We start from the raw sequence: 9,308 nt of genomic DNA, 5'->3' as shown, positions 1-9,308 counted from the left end.
GTCTTCTAGACTTTTAGCCAACTCCTATTCTTGCTTCCTGTCTCAGCTCATGAGTCACTTTCTCAGGGAACCTTCCTTAACCCCTGACACTGGTTTGTTCCCAATCCCTATATATGTCTCCTTTGGCAGTACTTAATCACCATTTCATAGAAATCATTTTTCTGCCTTTAATATCTCTCCTCCTGGATATATCCTCAAGGCCTGGCACATAGTAGGTATTCAATGACGAGTGAGTAATAGACTTTTAATGTCTGGGGCTTAGTCAACACATTTCCAGATGCCCAAGACAACTCAGCCCCACTCCTGGCTCTTAGCTGGCACATGGTAATCACTCTGTAAATATTTACTAAGCTGAACTTGGCATATGACTGATAATTGAAAGACATCAGTATCTCTTCTGAAAGTATGACTTCACAGTCATACCTCCCTCCATAGATGAGATTTTACAATCACACCTCTTCCATTGACCCCGAGAAAAATGTGTAAAACCACATTACTGTATGATGAGTTACAGCTTCCCTCTTTCCTTCCTGGGCCAGCAAAGGGTCCAGGAATGTTGGATCAGTGGACATTGGAAAAGGTAGGTGAGGAGGAAAAAGCTAAGAGCCGACTGGGGCTTAGGTGTTTGGAGAAGAAGGAAGCAAGTTTAGTAGACAGCTACCATGACTATGAGATGAAGAGAGAGATGGAGAAAATGGAGTTTAAAACTTTTTGTTCTGTGTTAGGACTGGAATATGTTTTGGCATTTTTTTTTTTCAAGAGACTAAAGATTTTAAATGGGTTGAAACTACTGTTGTTTTGACTGCTGTTTTCCTTGCTCTTGTTTTAATGCGATGCTGTCGTGGGTTGGGGGGAGGCAGGCCTCAAAACGAGAACAGGAAAGCCCATTTTTATATGGTAGTATTACTGAAGACTTTATCCGTGGTAGGGACAAAAACCCCAAAATGGCTTAAGCCAAAAAGGAATTCTGCAGGCTCACCAGATTGGGAAGTTCAAGAATGGATGTGAATTTCCATTCACATCCCAATTTGGGATGGCTCTGGTAGAAAAAGATTCTGATTGGCTTGGCTTGGGTCACATGCCATTCCCTGAACCAATCAATGTGGTCAGGGAGGATAGAATAGTCTAACTGGCTAGTCTAGGTATTGTACCCTGGGGTGCGAGGGATGAATGGAATACCCTGACTTACAGCACCTCCAACCATGTGGAGTGGAAGATGGGCAACTCCCCAAAGAATGGATGCAGAGGAGACAAACAGCGCATAGCCACTATAGAGGGTTACATATGAGGAGACCTCAGAGATCATCCACACCAACTTGGAAAGATAGGCATCCAGATGCTGCTTGGAATCCTCCAGTGATGAACCCTCACTACCTTTCGGGGCCGTCAATTCTGTTTCTGAACAGTTCCAGTTGGGAAATTCTCCCTTAAATTGATCTAGCTCCTTGTAATTTTCGCCAGTCATCTGACTCTTCCTTTTGAGGCCTCCCAAAATAAAACAAAGCCTTCCTTTCCATGTCAACATTTCAAATGTTAAGGTCTCTGGAACATTCTTATTGGATGGTGCAGGGCTGACAGCCAGTTTCCTTGGGGTAAAAGCACCAGCCTGGAAATCTGGAGGCCTGAGCTCCAGCCCTCCTTCTACCTTTAATGCAGAACAGTGGCCACCCTGGGAGCAGGTGTGTGCTGTTCCCATTCCACAGATGGTTATACCCAAATTCATATGTGAAACTCTAACCCCCAAAGTGGTGGAATTTTGAGATGGTGCCTTTGGGAGTTAATAAGGTCATGAAGGTGGAGCCCTCATGAATGGGATTAGCACCCTAAGAAGAAGAGATACAAGAGAGATCATTTTTCTCTCGGCCATATGGGGATATGAGGAGAAGACTTCTGCCATCTGCAAACCACGAAAAGCGCTCTCAGCAGGAATAGAATTGGCTGACACTTGATCTTGGATTTCCCAGCCTCCAGGGCTGTGAGAAATAAATGTTGTTTAAGCCATCCAATCTATGGTATTTTGTTATAGCAGCCTGAAGTGACTAAGACAGATACTGAAGTAAAGGGAGGCTAAAGGACATGTCCAAGGTCACACAATTGGAAATGGGGAAGCTGGAATTTGCAGCCAGGACCACATGATTCCAAAGCTTCCAGTCTTTATCACCCTATGGTCTTAAGCAAGTTACATCCTTTCTCTGGGTCTCAGTTTTCTCATCTGTAATTTGGGAACTTTAGTGTGCATTAGAATCACCTGGAGGGTTTGTTAAACCACAGATTGCTGGGGCTCATCCCTAGAGTCCCTGATTCAGTGTTTCTGAGGTGGGGCCTGAGGATTTGCATTTTAACAAGTTCCCAGGTGCTGCCAGTCTGGGTTCCACACTTTGAGAACCACCATAGTAATTGATTCCAGCTCTAACATACAAGTTGCAGGGTGGGAGAATTTTTACTTTTCCACTTAGCTTGGCTTAGTCCTTTATTAAATGGTGTGTGTGTGTGTGTGTGTGTGTGTGTGTGTATGAGAGAGAGAGAGAGAGAGAGCGAGAGAGAGAGAAACAGAGAGCGCAGGCAGCAGGAACTTTGCTCCACAGTAAAGTTAATTGAAGGGAAATTCAAGAAGTAGGTAAATAAATGGGGATAATGTGGAGTAGGTGCCCAGTCAGATTTGAAGGGAATCAAAAGGAGCAGGCTCAGAATCCTATAGGTTTTCTAATTATAATAATTCCACTTATTGAGCACCTGCTATGTGCTACTGCTTTCATTACTCTATCTCAGCTAACTCTTACAGCCAGTCTATAAGGTAAGTATCAATACTGATGCTTTGCCAATGGGAAACTGAGGGTCAGAAAGGTTAAGAAACTGAGCTAATGGGAATATAATAAGGTACAGCTGCTGTAGAACACATTCTGGTGGTTCCTCAAAAGGTTACATATACAGTTATGATATGACTCAGCAATTCCACTCTTAGTTACATACCCAAGAGAACTGAAAACATGTCCACTCAAAAACTGTACATGAATGCTCAGAACAGCCTTCTTCATAGTAGCCCCAAAACTGGAAGCAGCCCAACTTTCCATCAACTGATGAAAGGATGAACAAAATGTGGTATATTCATACAACAGAATGCTATCCAGTAATAAAAGGAAGTATGTATTGATACATACTACAACATGGGTGAACTTTGAAAACATTATGCTAAGTGAAAGAAGCCAGACACAAAAGGCCACATGTTGTATTCCACATGTATATCCTGTTTTTTTTTAAATGTGGACCATTTTTTAAAGTCTTTATTGAATTTGTTACAATATTGCTTCCATTTTATGTTTTTTTTGTTTTTTTGGCCACAAGGCATGTCGGATCTTAGCTCCCCAACCAGGGATTGAACCCACACCCCCTGCATTGGAAGGCTAAGTCTTTAACCACTGGACCTCCAGGGAAGTCCCTGTGTATCCCATTTATATGAAATGTCCAGAATAGGCAAATCTATAGAGACATTAAGTATAGTAGTGGTTGCCAGGGGCTGGGGGGAGGCAGGAGAATGGGGGAGTGGCTGCTAGTGGCTATGGGTGTTTTTTTTTCAGGTGATTAAAATGTTCTGGAATTGGTGGTGATGGTTGCAATGACTTTCTGAATATATTAAACATTGTACACTTTAAAAGGGCGAATTTTATAGTAGGTGGAGCTTTATCTCAAATAAAGAGGGGGTAAGCGTTCCTAAGGGTACACAGGTAGAGGGAGGTGGGGCTTTCCAGGTGCTCATGGCAGCCTGGAAAGAGGCCCTGGTTACCCATCTTGGCTCAACCCGTAATCTTTGTCTAGGCCCCTCCTCCTTCCCTTCTGGCCTCAACCTCTCCTGCTTCGGGCTGAGGGGCGCTGGAACATTCTGGCCCTGAGGTGAGAGGACTCCAAGTCTGGCGCTGCCCCATTCGATGGGCCCGGGCGGGGGCGCAGAGGGAGTGGGGGAGAAGGGGCAGGATCGCTTTCATCCGAGAACACCCTGTCCCTTTCCTGTAAGAACAGCCAGGCTCATTCCAAACCTGCCTTTATCGCTCCTTACCGGCCTGGGAAAGCCCCCAGGCGCTCAACAGCGGTTCCCAGGTTTGCAGGCCGGCGGGCGTGCAGGGACCGAGGCTGCGCATGCAGAGACCCGGCGGCCCGCCCCTCCTTCTGGGAAAGTGGAGGCGGCCAGGCGGGCACATGAGGCCCCAGATCCGCACATCTCCGCGCCGGAGCCTCGGCTCCCACCCGCTTCTTCCATCCGCCCCCTTGCCGACCTACTGTGTGCTATATCCTCCTGGGGTCTCCTTCCTCCCTTTTATTCTTTCTTTCTCTCGTATCTGTCTATTTTTAATAATGAATTTTTAATTACACACGCAATAGATGAATACGTTTTCCTTTTAACACATAACCCTCTGTCCTTTCTCCTCTGCTCCCCCCCACCCATACACACCCAAGGTAACTGCTATGATCAGTTTGGGGGTGATTTTTCCTGAACCCATAGAAAATATATGTGTGTCTTTGTGCGTCGTTTTTATATACATTGTTTTCTATACATTGTCCTACTCTATCATTTTGCAACCTGCTTCTGGCATTTTTCACTCAACAAAACTTCGTAGAGAACTTTCCACATTGGTACATAGAAACCTTTTTTTTTCTTCATTGCTCAAAGTATTTCACAGTCTGGATGTGCCATATTTTATTTAACTGATCTCCAATTGATGGATATTTAGAACGTTTTTACTTTTTCACGATGACAAACAGCCTCCACGATCACCTTTGTACACCATGCATGCTTGGGCAGACGTTCCCTGGGGTAGATAACAAAGATGTAGATCTACTGGGTCACAGGGTGTGTACATTTCATAATTTAACAGATATTGCAAATTGCTCTTCACAGGACTGAACCAATCTATTTCCTATCCGTAGTATACATGAGATTCTCCTCTCCCCAACATCCTTCTCAACTTTGGATCTCGTCAAACTTAAAATTTTTTTGCCAATAGTGTTTTCTTACTGTTGTGCTAATTTGCATTTGTACGGAAGTTTTCTGAAAGTTCCCGGTTGCTGGTGTGGGGAAAGAACCCAGGAATTGGAATTAGGTGGCCTGAATACTAAACCCACTCTGTCAACATCTGCTGTGTGACCTTGAGCATACAAGTTACCTCTCTGATCCAGGGCATGTTCGTATACGCGATCTCTCTGCAACCTGTATTTCTCTTGCTGCCTGAGAATCTTGGTTATAGTCTTTCTTTTGGGTTCCCTGTTTCTTTGTTTCTGGGACCTAAGGTTTCTGGGACCCCAAGGAGCCCCTTCCTCCCTCTCTGCTCGCTGCCAGGACTCTGAGATGCATGGGTAAGGCATGGTGTCCAGAAGTTCCCATTAGAATGCACATATGTGCCCACCAGTGGACAAATCTTCAACTTGCCCATTCTTCACTGAATTCTGACCAGCTTGCAGCAGGCAACAGGGGCAGGACACCAGGTAGAAAGGGCTTTATTATTATTTTTTCTTTTGTAAAATTTTACTGTAGAAAAGTAAAATGTGCTAGGTGTAGAAAATTATAAAGAAAATTTTAAAAACACAATCTCATTCCCTAAAGAGACTCACTGCTGCCATTTGTGTGTCTATCTTTGATTTATGTGTCCATAGATAGGTATTTTTATACACATTTTGGTACTAGTTTTTCACTTAGCATTATATGATGAGCATGTCATTTAAAACCTGTTTTTAAATCTTAATTTTTTTTTTTTTTTTTTTTTACGACTGCTTTCAGAAAAGTTGTACCAATTTGGACTCCCATGAGAAGGTGTGGATGGGTAAGCTTTGAAAGGAGCAGTGTGGCCCTCACCCACTTGGACACACACTCTGGTCTCTAAGGAACAGAAGGCTATCTGGGAGGGAACTCCTCTGAGAGGGCAGTCAGAAGAGCCCCAGGTAGGACCTCCACCCTTCAAGCGCACTGGATCCCCCAAAAGCTTTCTTAGAAAATCAACTGCATTTCACAAGCATGAGCACCAGGGGGAACCACACACCAAAAGAAAGTGACCCTGACTGTGAGAAGTTGTGTTGGACGGAGAGCTTTCTGGAAGCACTCCAAGGTAGAGAGAAGGCCATTTCTCCCAGCTTCCTTGACATTCTCCTTACTGGACCTCCCGCACCCTCTGGGGAGGGTTACCCTCAGATGTGCCCATAGGAAGCTCTGGGAGCTGGAGCGGCACGTCTGGGAGCGCCAAGGCAGTGTACAGGATAGTGGTAGGAGCCTGGTCTGCAGCTTCCCCATTGTGTGTCTTTGGGTCAATTACATCACTGTTCTCAGTTTTTCTCATCTGTCGAGTGGGGGTGATAATTCCCTGTCCTTTTTTACTGTGTGTGTGTGTAACTTATGTAAAAGTAGTTTGAAAACCAGGAAGGCCTATGGATTTCATCTGCAGTGTAGACTAGAGCGTAGAGGGTAAGGGTGGGTGTGTGTAGCAAGACTGGTTAGGTGGCTGCTATGTCAGTCCAGGGAAGATGATGGTGCTGGGAGCTGTGGAGGTGATGAGCAGTAGTTGGATTCTGGATATATTTCAAAGGTAGAACCGATGAGATTTGTTGAAAGATTGGTTATGGGGTGTGAAAAGGAGAGAGGGTCAAGGGTGATACCAGAGCTTCTGGCTTGAGCAAACAGAGACCAGTGATGCCTGGTACTTAGATGCGGAAGGTGGTGGGAGGATGGCTCGGAGGTGTACATCAAGTTCTCATATTTGGACATGATACGTTTGAGATGCCTTTTAGGTCACTGAGTAAATGAGCGAAGATAGACGTCAGAAGATTGAGCCCTGGAACTTCCCTGGTGGTCCAGTGGTTAAGAATCCGCTTTCCAATGCAGGGGATGCGGGTTAGATCCCTGGCTGGGAAACTAAGATCCCACATGCCTCAGGGCAGCTAAGCCAGCGTGCCGCAACTACTGAGCACGTGGGCCGCAATTACTGAGCATGCAGGCCACAATTAGAGAGCCCAAGTGCTGCAGCTACAGAGCCCATGCACTCTGGAGCCCGTGTGCCACAACTAGAGAGCCCATGCACTGCAACTAGAAAGAAACCTGCACGCCACAACAAGGAGCCCACGTGCCACAGCAGGAGATCCGCATGTCACAACAAAGATCCTGCGTACTGCAACTAAGACCCAATGCAGTCAAAAATTAAATAAATAAATAAATAAATAAAAAGATTGAGCCCTAATCCCTTTCTTGGGAGTACTGAAAAAAATCACTCTACATAGTAGGTTAGACTATATCAGAGATGAAAACATACTTGACATACACTCTGCCACATCCCTTGCAGCATCCCTGGCGGGCATCATTGATTCATCATGACACTCAGAATCCTTCTCAACCCAGGGTTTTACCAGCCAAGTGGAGGTGATACAAAGGGAAAATCTCTGTATCACCCTTGGACTTGACAGGCGTGCCAAGAATGTAGATAATAAAACCATAGGTTTTTGAGTCAGAGAGACCTGGGCTAGAAAACTAATCTTGCTACAGACTAACTTGAGACCTCAGAAAGAGTAATTTATCCTTTCTGCCTCAGTTTCCTCATTCGAAAAATGGGATGAATTATAATTCCTATTTCATAGGTTTGTTGTGAAGGTTAAATGAGATAATACAAGAGATGTACTTAGCACAGCACCTGGGACACAATCAGCAATCCAGAAAAGCAGCAGCAGCAGTAATAGTTACTGGCCTGTATTATTCCAGCTTGAACATTCTAGAACATATCCCCCTTCCTTGCTATTTCTTACCTCCAGGACAGAGATGTTGTAATGCTGGGGCTTTCCAGCAGGAGGCACTGTTGACATTTACATCTCTATTGCCCGCACAGATTCAGGAAGTGGGGAGAAATTTCCTCTGGAAGAGTGTCCTCCAAGGACTGTCCTGGTGGCCATTTAGACCCCTTTTTCCTGGTACAATAAACTGAGCTCTTTGTTCCTCCCAAACAACGGTGTCTCAGCTTTCTTCACTGAGTCTGGTCCTATTTTCTCAGATACGGTTCCTGGCCTCCTCCTGCTTACGGATTCAAGCCAAACCATTGAACCTGGCATCCCAGGCCCCAGCCAGCCTCTCCTCACTGTCTGGCCTCCCAGCTGCTGCTGATTTCCCCAAAGTGACCAGGCGTGTGCCGGCGGCCTTCCTTTTGCATGTTGTGTCCATTTGGAATGTGTCCCATGTCCTCTCTCTTCCCCTCAGCTCTGTAGAAACCCTTTTCCCAATTCTTCCTCTTCCAAGCAGGAAAGAGATGAAGGTGGGTTCCACTAACCCCACTGAGCGGACGGGACGGAAGCCAGACACATGTTCCATGAACCGCCCAGGCTCGGGTCATGGGCGAGCTCAAGGAGAAACCAGAAGCCGGGTCTCCCCAGCCTCAGGCTTGAGTGAGTCACTTGCCACCCAGACCTCATTCATCTTCAGACTCAGGCTCTCATTTGGCCTGTGATGAGCACCTGTGACTTGCCAGGCCATGTGCCCGGAGCTGGGCTAGCCTGAGATGGAAGCAGACCCTGTGCCAGGCCTCAAGGGGCACGGCCCTGGGGGAGGCGAGACAGCACTGCAGTGGGCCATGACAGTGCAGAGCAAATGTGCTATAACGGAAGGACGGGCCACCAGGGTGCTGGGAAGGGGGTAATCTCTGGATGCCTGTGGTAACCCTCCACACTAGAGCCTCACCAAAGCACATGCCTGTTTTAAAGGGTCCATTTTGGGTCCAAATTTCTCCACACTCAATGGACAAAATGGACTCTTCCTCAAACTCCATATCCCTTTCTTGGCCAAATATCACCTCCTCCCTGCTGCCTTTAGCACCCCCAACACATGCACAGGCACATACACACACACACACACACACACACACACACACACACTGCCGCTTAGAGTAAGATGACCTCGTGGGAAGGCCCTGGAAGAGGGCTAGTCAGCTGGGAAGCAGCCTCTGAACCCGCACTGCTTTTCCCCACCCCTCCTGCTTCACTGCCCACTACCCCCATCCACGGGTCCCCTCCATGGTTTCGCATCCAAGTCCTGGAAAGTATCTGTCCCCAACCTTTATCCCTCTCCACTGGCAACCGCAGTTTGTACACAGGAGATGCCAGGACTTATGGCCTGCTGAGCTGCTGCATGCCTCTGCCACCTGCCTGCCCTCCCTCCATGTATGAAAGCTGCAATCTTTGGCCGCGTGCTTGTTACACAGAATGCCACCAGTAAGTCATCAGCTGTCATGACAAACAAACGAGAAAAAGAAAATGGGAAGCGGGCCGCTTCTCAGGGCTCTGGTGCCCCAAAC

This window comes from Delphinapterus leucas, chromosome 1, assembly GCF_059928025.1.
Source record: "Delphinapterus leucas isolate spDelLeu-1000000601 "Yukka" chromosome 1, BTC_Dleu_Yukka2, whole genome shotgun sequence".
Lineage (NCBI taxonomy): Eukaryota > Metazoa > Chordata > Mammalia > Artiodactyla > Monodontidae > Delphinapterus > Delphinapterus leucas.
The sequence above is the reverse complement of the archived record's forward strand: the minus strand, read 5'-3'. Positions refer to the sequence as shown.